This window comes from Pinus tabuliformis, chromosome 2_2 (assembly GCF_031772625.1).
Source record: "Pinus tabuliformis cultivar Carrire ecotype Pingquan chromosome 2_2, CPIR1, whole genome shotgun sequence".
Lineage (NCBI taxonomy): Eukaryota > Viridiplantae > Streptophyta > Pinopsida > Pinales > Pinaceae > Pinus > Pinus tabuliformis.
The window spans coordinates 988,435,734-988,446,032 of record NC_142300.1 but is presented as its reverse complement, the minus strand read 5'-3'; the positions used below and the strand labels follow the sequence as shown (position 1 = coordinate 988,446,032).

Genomic DNA, 10,299 nt, shown 5'->3' with positions numbered 1-10,299 from the left:
GCCAATGAGTTTGAAACTTTCCTTTGAAGTCTTTGAATTTTGAATCAAACAATAGAGCCCAATCTCCTTTCTGAAACTTTCTTTCTTTGATATGACGATCATGCCATTTAGATCTTTGGTGCTGAACTAGATCGGTCCTTAGAATTGCATCTAGTCTTATTTCATCTAGCTCATTTAGCTGGTCCATTCTGTGTCTTTGAGCTTCTGAGAGGCTCATTCCCAACTGGACTGCCATCTTGAAGGTCTTGATCTGGAACTCAATAGGAAGCAGGACTTCCTTCCCATAAACAAGTTCATAGGGGGAATGTCCTGTGGTGTTCTTCCATGTAGTCCTATAGGCCCATAAGGCTTCAGGGAGCCTTTCTGCCCAATCTCTTCTATGAAGATGAACAGTCTTGGTGATAATGCCTTCAAGAACTTTATTGGTAGATTCCACTTGACCATTGGATTGCGGATGGTAGGGAGTAGATGTTCTGTGCTTGATCTTATATTCCTCCATCAGCTTCTCCATCAAATTAGATGTAAACTGGCTGCCCTGATCTGTCACAATTTCCCTTGGGACACCAAAACGAGTGAAGATATCCTCAAAAAGAAATTGAACAACTGAATTTTCAGTGGCAGAAGGCAATGCTTTTGATTCTACCCACTTAGTAACATAATCAGTGCAAACCAGTATATATTTCTTTTGCTTTGATGGTGGATTAATTGGTCCAACAAAATCTAGAGCCCATTTCTCAAAGGGTTCGATGCATACCTAAGGCTGTAGAGGCATTTCATTTGAAGGAGTTGGTTTCCCAACTCTTTGGCAGCTGTCACACCTTTTAACATACTGCTTTGCATCTTTAAAGAGAGAAGGCCAATAATATCCTAGAGAAAGGATTTTATAGGCTGTCCTCTTGTCCGCAAAGTGCCCGCCGCATGGTTCATCATGACATGCCTTAAGGATGTCAGGCATTTCATCTTCCCGAACACACCTTCTGATTATACAATCTGGCCCTGTTAGAAATCCAAGAATAATGTGAACTCTCCCGAATGATTTTCCTTTTCTCATTAGGAAATAAGTGTAGAGGAAGTTTCCCTGTAACAAGATAATTAGCCATATCTGCATACCAAGGAGTCTTGGTAGTCACTGAAAACAAGTATTCATCTGGAAACTTATCTTCTACTGGAGAATCCTCATTAGTGTTTTGGATTCTAGACAAGAAATCAGCTACTGTGTTTTGCTTTCCAGGTCTATCTAACACAGTAATGTTGAATTCTTGCAAGAGTAAAAGCCATCTTGTAACTCTACCATTAGTGACAGGTTTGTTCATTAAGTATCTTATGGCAGAGTGATCAGTATGGACAAAGGTTTCATAGCCGGTTATGTAGTGTCTAAACTTGTTGATTGCATGTACCACAACTAAGAACTCTTTTTCTGTAACAGTATAATTTAACTCAGTAGGAGTCAAATTCTTACTTGTGTAATAAATGGCATAAGGGATCAAATCCTTTTGTCCCAAAACAGCTCCTAGAGCTGTATCTGAAGCATCAGTAGAGATGTGGAAAGGGAGTTTCCAATTTGGTCCCCTTAAGAGGGGTGCTTCAGATATTCTAGACTTTAAAGCTTCAAAGGCAGATTGACACTCAGGATCCCATTTAAACTCACAGTCTTTGGTAAGCAATTTGAAAAGAGGAGATGCTATCCTAGTGAAGTTTTCAATAAATCTTCTGTAATACCCAGTAAACCTAAGAAAACTTCTAACATCCTTTTGGCAATTTGGAACAGGTAACTTAGAGATGACTTCAACTTTGGATTTATCAACCTTGATCCCATCTCCTGAAATATGATGTCCTAAAACAATCCCTTCAGTAAACATCATAAAACACTTTTCATGACTTAAAGAAAGATTTGTTTCCTTACATCTTACCAGTACTTTTTCCAAATTTTCCAAAGCTTCTTCAAATGTATTACCATAAACTCTGAAATCGTCCATGTATACCTCTACACAATCATGAATCAGATCTGAAAAGATTCCTAATACAGCCCTTTGAAATGTAGCAGGTACATTGCACAATCCAAAAGGGAGTACTCGGTAGGCAAAAGTTCCCCAAGGACAAGTAAATGTGGTTTTGTCTTGATCTTCAGGTGCTACCTGAATTTGATTGTACCCACTAAAACCATCCAAGAATGAGAAATACTTTTTACCTGCTAAAGTGTCTAGTACCTGATCAATAAAAGGTAAAGGAAAATGATCCTTTAATGTTGCCTTGTTCAATTCTCGATAATCAATGCAAACTCTCCATTTACCATTCTTTTTGGGCACTATAACCAAGGGAGAAACCCATTGGCTGTCTGAGATGGGGTAAATGAAGTTTACCTTGAGCAATTTCTGGAGTTCTTCTTTCACGATTTCCCTAAGGTTTGGATTCATCCTTCTTTGTGGTTGCCTAATAGGCCTGCTATTCTCTTCAATGTAGATGTGATGAATACAAGTCTTAGGATTGATTCCTTTCATGTCAGTGTATTCCCATGCAAAGGAAGTGGAATGTTTTTGCAACAGTTTAGTTAATTCTTCTTGTTGCGGTCTTCCCAAGTTTTTGTTAATGTTCAATGTTTTTCCTGGGAGGATTTCAACTGTAGAACTACCAAACTCTTCCATTGAAAAGAGAGACATTTGTCTAGAGGAGAGATATTCAATGTCTGCATCTATCTGAAAATGTTCAGAGTCATATTCTAAAGATACTTCAAAATTTTCTAATGTATTTAGAATTTGACTATCCTCACTGATCTTAGAGATGGTTAGAACTGGTTGTATAGTATCTTCATCCTCTACCCATTCATCTTCTCCTATTTCTGTTATAGCTTTTGCTGGGGGATACAAGTTGAATTTCTTGGTGGAATTACCATATGATATATACATGTCTCCAGACCTACAGCTTATGAAAGCATCAGCTGTGGCCAGCCAAGGTCTTCCTAAAATAAGAGGATGTCCTCCTAGATTGTTCTTGGGAGTTAAAATCATAAAATCAACTGGATATTCCCAAGAATCTAGAGAGACTGGAATGTCTTCCAATATACCATCTGGTTTAATGATTGATCTATCTGCAAGCTGCAGCAGAGTGGGTGTAAAGAGAAGGTTAGGAAGCTTTAACTGATCCATGGTCTGTCTACTCATGATGTTGATCGCGGCCCCTAAGTCAATCAGAGTATTTGGGATTTCAACCCCATTAATATGAGTTTTGACAATAGGACTACCGGGATCTACATACTTTTGCATGGTAATCTTACCCATCCATATGTCTGCAATTTTTCCAACTAGATGTATCCTTTTTGTATCTCTGGTTCTTTTTACTGTTTTCTTCAAAATCAAATCCTTTATTGTCTTCGATAGAATGGGAATTTCCTTAATGGCTTGTAACAAGGGGATCTTGATACATACATTCTTCAATTCATCTAGGAAGTTATAGTCAGGCACCCATATCTGCTTTTCCACCCCTTTATCAATTTGCAATCTTTCAGGAAAGGGAGGTGTAGCTGTAGGTGTAGGTTGCTCAACTAGGGGAGTTGTAGAGATTGATTCTTTTTCTTTTTCTTTTTGGATATTTTGGTTTTGAAGTGATACTTCAGAACCTTTATTGACTTTGAGAGATTCCTCCTCAGAAATGCTTGGTTGTTGAACACTTGTGGAAGGTTGATCTAGGATTCTACCTGATCTAAGTTGTACTTCATTAAGAGGAACAACCATATAGGTAGGGAATGGTTGACCTTCCATCATGTAAGCATTTTGAGGGTTCCTATTATTTGGATTTGGTAATGGCTGAGAGGGAAGTTGATTAGATTTCTGCTGGGATTGAAGTGCTAATTGAGAATTTTGATTTTGTGGAGGAGGTTGTTGTTGTTGAGGGTATGGAAATGATAGTTGTTGACCTTGGTTTGGAAGTTGGGGAGCTTGCTGATTCTGAAATGATGGAGGATATTGATAGAATTGTGCAAATCTCCCATAAGGATTTTGCATGCTTTGCATCCATGCTTGGAAAGCATTTTGAGGTTGAGGCCAAGGTTGTTGCCAAGGATTCCAACTTGGTTGGGATTGAGAATTCATAGAGTTGTTAAACCCTTGATTCTTTTGTCCTTGCCAAGGTCTCCTTGCAATAAAACAGAGAGATTCAAGTGTATCTGGATCCTCTTGAAAGACTGCTTTGAGGCCAGGGATTGAAGGACAATCCTTGGTCTCATGAGTTTCTGAGCAAATTACACATGTTTCTACAACGTGTGCATCTAAGGGACATTCCCTTAAAGCATGTTTCTTTCTACATTTCGGGCAAAAGATAGCCAAAGCCTCAGCTTCTGCTTTTTGTTTATTATGAATCTTAAGGGTATCAAGTTGTTCACTAAGACTCCCTAAGATGTCAGTTTTAAATTCATCAAGCATACTGCCGATTTCAGCCCTACTCACTGATCCTGTTGCAGATTTATTCGCCCTAAGGAGAGAAGGATCTCTAGGCCCTTTTTGAGTTTTTGATTTGCCCCTTGAGAGATGGATACAAAGTTCTGCTATGTCATTGAGAGAAAGTTGAGAAATATCCCCTTTCCCCATCATGTTTAAGATGTCTATCCATTCATCCCTGATGGCCTTTAATAAGAGGGCTTTTAAGGTCTCTTCATCCAAGGTATTCATTTTTGCTCTTTTCAAGTTATATTGAAATCTTTCAAGTAAATCTTCTAGACTCTCATCTTCTTTTTGTACCATTTTAAAAACCTCGTCCTTGTGATTAGTAGGCATGCAATAGTCTAAATACCTATCCAGAAATGTCTGTTTCATCTCATCCCAAGTCCTAATGGATTGAGTGAGTAACCCCATGAACCATTTCAAGGCTTGATCCTTCAGTGTTGAAGGGAACAACTTGAGTTTCTGAGAGTCATCCAGGTAGTCATAAGTTTGACACACCACTTCAAACTCAAATAAGAATGTTTCAGGGTCCTCAGACCTTAACCCATGGACGTTAGGGAGGACAAATGGTGATACGTTTTTCATAGTGGCTCGGGAATCCTCATCAACAATGGGAAACCCAAATGAATTATCACCATTTCTATTTCCTCCTCCAATGGGACCTCTACCTCCATTATTGTTATTGTTATTTCCTCCTCCTCTACCTCTACCTCTACCTCCACCTCCTCCTTCTTCCTCTGCCATGATGATTCTCCTAGGGATTTCAAAATCTTCTGTTTCCTCTACAAAAGGTGAATGAGAAAGGATTTCTCCTTCTTCTTCAGATGATTCCAATTCCTCAATTACAATTGGTCTTCCTGTAGGAGAAAGAGAAGAGTCTCTTCCTGGTTCAAACTCAATAGAAGGTGTAGGAGAGTCAACTCTTGGCTCTTGAATTCCAGGAATTCTAGGACTAGGAGTTTCGGTTGGAGATAAGGGGGGTGTCTCTTGTCTATCCCTTGAAGCAGATGGACTCGTAAAAATTGAACTTCGAGCTCTAGCTAAAAACCGTCCTCTAGAATCTCTAGCTCTATGCATGTCATTTTTTATTTTTCTTCAAGTCAAGTTAATAGTTATTTTTTTGATCTTCCAGTTCACTCTAGGTGCAAGAAGAGAGCATACTCAAGAAACCACTAAATCAATAACTTTCTCCTTTCTGATCCTCCATGTTAGACTCCGTCTCATGTCAGAGATTGATTCTTCTTCAAAACAGGGTTTTGAAGAAGAAATCATTAATATGTTGTTCTAGATTATGTAATTTACTCTTCAGCTCTTCAAAAGGCAGCAACGACCTTAACTCCTATCTCTGCAAAAGCACAAACCTTGTCTGCAAGCATTTGGGCAGACCAGTTTGATAACCGAGACCCAGAGGAAGCACAAGAGTTCATTCTTCAATTGGTGGTACTTTGGAATGTCCAGTGGCTTGGTTGTGTCTATATCTGTCCTCATGTACAGTCTAGAAAATGTTGAATGGGGTTTGGGGTTTTGTATCCCAACCATGGCAATGGCAATAACACTCTCTGTTTTCATGTGTGGGACAAGGTTGTACAGACATAAACTGCCTGGTGACAGTCCATTCACTGGAATTGCCCAACAATGAATAAGCTGGCTGAATAGCACAACATGATGACTGCTAGTCTCTTTATTACCATTGGAGCTTGTTCAGGGACATGGAGATTATAATGGTAAATTGTATAACCCTTTGGGGCAATAGAAGGTTGATACCACGTAGGCCATTGAGGGAACATTTGATTGCATTGAGACGGGCAGATATAATAGTTTTGCATCATACAGATTTGATATCAAAAGAAAAATATCAATATATCATGGCAATGTTGGAATGTTTACTTGAGGAGGAAATCCCTATTTTGGTAGCAAAATGGTCCCGTGCCATTTTTTCAGATTATAGTGCGAAGCTTCAGTGATTCCTCTGAACGTAGTGCACAATATGGTTGTATTGTGTGTTTCTGGCATTGGTTGTCCAGAGTCACTTTCGTTAGCTATGAATGTTTGAGCCATTAAATTACACCCAGCAATTGATCATAAATAGCAAAAAGCCTATGATTTCCAGACATACAGGCGCATATCAAAATCCGTGGAATGATAGATCTTTCCAAGGAGCATGCGGCACATGGCTATGACAGTTGAATTCAGGTCTGTTTTGTGTTACTCTCAAATTCATCAAGTTATTTTTACTATGTGTAAGTTCTCCTTTGGCACTGAAAGGGAAGTTACGTTTGGCAGCTGAGGATTTCAAAGCAGCTCTACAGTCATGATTTCAAGATAAATAAGCTAGAATTTACAGATCTTTGTGATGCCATCTCCTTCAGGGGCTGGGTTGTCCTGCAATACAATTTCAGTCAAAAGTTCACCTAGTGCTTCTCAAGGCTTGATTACTGATGCCTTCACTTCTCGGCAATAGAGAACAGGTAGTCAAATGGGTGGTGATGGAGCAGTTCTATTAAAGCAGTCTTTAAAAGTGCAAATTCTTTATGCACTGCACTCGGGAGATAAGAAAATGGCAGTCAATCTCCTGAAATATCTTGGGTCTCTGGAGGATTGTCTGGCAATTGGTGATTTGATGTCCTTACTTGAGTACTGCTCGAAAGCTCCAGACCCACAGTTTGCTATGGAGCTGTTGAGATTTATTGAGGAAAAGAAGCTAAACATTGGCCAAAGTGGTTATCTATATATTCTGTGTGCCCTTTGTAAAGGTGGCTATCTTGATGAGGCTTTAAATTTGCCAACGCGGCTTGGAGAAAATACTTTTACAAAACCAGGGCTGTCGATGTATAATATTTTTCTAAATGGACGCTAGTTTTCTTGTTCCTGGTGATGTAGTCAGTATTAAATTGGGAGATATCGTTCCTGCGGATGCTCGCTTGCTTGAAGGAGATCCTTTAAAGATCGACCAATCAGCTCTAACCGGAGGGTCTCTCCCAGTGACTAAGAATCCCGGAGATGAAGTTTACTCAGATTCTACCTGTAAACAAGGAAGAATTGAAGTCGTGGTTATTGCTACTGAAGTTCACACCTTCTTCGGAAAGGCAACTCATTTGGTGGATAGCACAAACCAAATGGGTCATTTCCAAAAGGTTCTTAATACAATTGGTAACTATTGTATATGTTCGATTTCAATTGGAATTGCCATAGAAATCGTTGTCATGTACCCTAATCAACATCGACAGTACAGAGATGGAATTAACAACCTCTTGGTGCTTTTGATTAGTGGAATTCCTATTGCGATGCCCACTGTATTGTCTGTAACTATGGTCATTGGCTCTCACAAGCTCTCTTTGCAAGGGGCTATTACAAAGAGAATGACTGCTATAGAGGAAATGGCTGCCCTGAAAATTCTTTGCAGTGATAAAACCGGGACCATGACCATCAATGAGGTTATAGAAAAAATTCAAAACGCAGCAGCTAATAGAAGCTTTTTATAGCATAATAAAATTCAATCTTATTGTTCCCTATATGGCAATTTCCATAAAGTGGCAAACATCTTTTCAGTGGTCATCATTCCATTTTGGCAGAAGCCATCTTCCAGAGTGGTATGCGATGTGAAGACCGCGTGGCTGGCCAGTTGTCAACATGGGAGGATTGTGTCATCAATGGGAAACTGCGTAATAGAGAAATAAGATTCGATCTTCTATTAATAGCTTCAGTGAAATCTCTAGGTGGATCTACGCCCCAGTTGATATCTTTAAGTGGCCATCAGAGGATTTTAAACCGCATTGAGTTGTTTATACATAAGTCGTTGTTTTATAGAACCTTCTGCATATGAATTAAAGATATTAGTAACGTGGCAATCGTTGCAAAGTGGCATTCAAAAGTGCGATTACCTATTTCTATCATCAGCTAGTTTTCATGGGCCATTCGAAATCTTCACGCTGGAATAATGGAAGGCTTTTCTATCTTTAGGAGCAGATGGAGGATTCTCCTCTATTTTCATGGGTTTAGTTGAAACAGCGCCCCTGTTTTGGGGGTCGATCTGTTGTTTTTTGGTTTTTAGTTGATTTAATGTATAAAAAAAAAAAATTTTTTTTAGAGAGTCAGAGAGTGAGAGGAGAGTTTTTTCTGAGTGCTGAGAGCTGGAGGAAACTGAGCTTCATTGTGCAGTTTTGTAACAGAGATTTTTAATGAGAAAACCACAGCTCTGATTGCTGAGATTCATGTGGTATGTTAATTTAGCATAAGTTTTCTCTTTGTCTCATATGTAAAACTGTTATGTTTCATTCACCTCGTGATCGTTTCTAGTTGAGCAAAGGAAGTGTTTAGGTAGGAATTCATAGTATTGTATGCTCCTCCTATAAATTTGCTCACGTTCAATGTTTTCTTCTGTTTAAGGAGGATTCAAAGTATTATTTGCCCTCCTTAGCTCCTCACCAGTCTTGCCATCCCATTTAAAAATCTAGATTTGATGCTAAATTCCTTGCCTACCTTGCCTCAGTCGTCAACCTGTGTTGTTCATTATATTTCTCTGTTTGAAGCTGTGATTTTGCCCATGCAGCCCAGAAAAACCCCGTCATTAAAAACCCCAAAAATCTTTAAATCAACCTCGCTTATCAATTTACTAGCCTAAAATCTTTATTCCTAATTGGTCAGCTTATCATATTGAAAGATCTACCGAATCTGACCCGAGAGAGCCTTCTCATACCTCGTAGGGCTAGCTACGAGGTGAAATGGTTGGATGTAGCCTTGAGAGTTTGTCTATCTCAGCCTAGGTGAATTCCAAGCGCTAACATAGTGGCGACCATACTGGGGAGAACATTCAACTTGTTGATTGTTTTGTCCCGGTACATGCAATCAAATTTCAGATCTGATGCTGATGGTGGACAGTAGTCAGATACATTTGCAGGCTGAATCATTCACCTGGCGACTCCAACTCGATCCAGACATTCCAGTGCCTGTTGATATGTTCATGCAATGGTAGGGTATGTGGCAAACCCTGCACTGTGTGAACCTCTAAACGAATTTAGAGAATGCTTAGTGGATATTGAAATTAATGAAGAAGTTTTAAGTTTTTTCCTTCAATGTTTGAAATCTCCAAATTATCGTCCTAGCGTTTGTGAGTTACTTGTTGAAAGAATCGAGAAAGAGATTCAAGATTTAGATGAGCAGATCCAGTCTTATGATTTCCAAGACCCTAAAAAGTTCTTGGAAATCCCCCTTCCTTCACAACAAGCAATAACAGACTTGCCTATAGAGGTATACATTGACAATGTACAGCTGGAAGCATGTGTTGCAGAGTTGGGGCAGCCAACAGAGTCCGGTGTCCGTGATCCTATTGCGGCATACATGGACACATTTTTCAGGTTGATTGATAGATCAGGCTGTCTTTTCCGTGACCAGGGTCATTATGAGCATGAAGGGCTGCCAGTAATTGCATCTGTGACTTCGTGGCAGCATTCTCAAGCGGCTTCATTATCAGGTTTACTTGAATGGTTAATATGGCATTTTAGCATTACCTGATCTATTATATGTACAGCAGATTAGAGTAGGTTATGTAAATAAATAAGCTCATAAGGGCAGCATCTTGTTTAAGTTGGCTTTTAGTTTGTTTGAGTTCAGTTTCAGTGTGAAAATAAGTCTTCAGTTGTGTTGATTTATGTAAAATGGACTCCATTGCCCAATGGTGGAGGCACTGTCTGCTCTCCCAAAGTTCTGCGGTTCTTGGCACCTCCAGGAAGCTGCAGCTGCCATCCCAAATGGAGCCGATGTTAGACTCCGTCTCATGTCAGAGATTGATTCTTCTTCAAAACAGGGTTTTGAAGAAGAAATCATTAATATGTTGTTCTAGATTATGTAATTTACTCTTCAGCTCTTC

At 39.4% G+C, this 10,299-nt stretch overlaps 1 pseudogene; it reads left to right on the top strand.

Moving 5' to 3' along the window:
• Positions 1-7,279: 7,279 nt before the first annotated feature.
• LOC149196635 (ATPase 1, plasma membrane-type pseudogene) lies at positions 7,280-7,915 on the top strand (annotated as a pseudogene).
• The last annotated feature ends 2,384 nt before the right edge of the window (positions 7,916-10,299 follow it).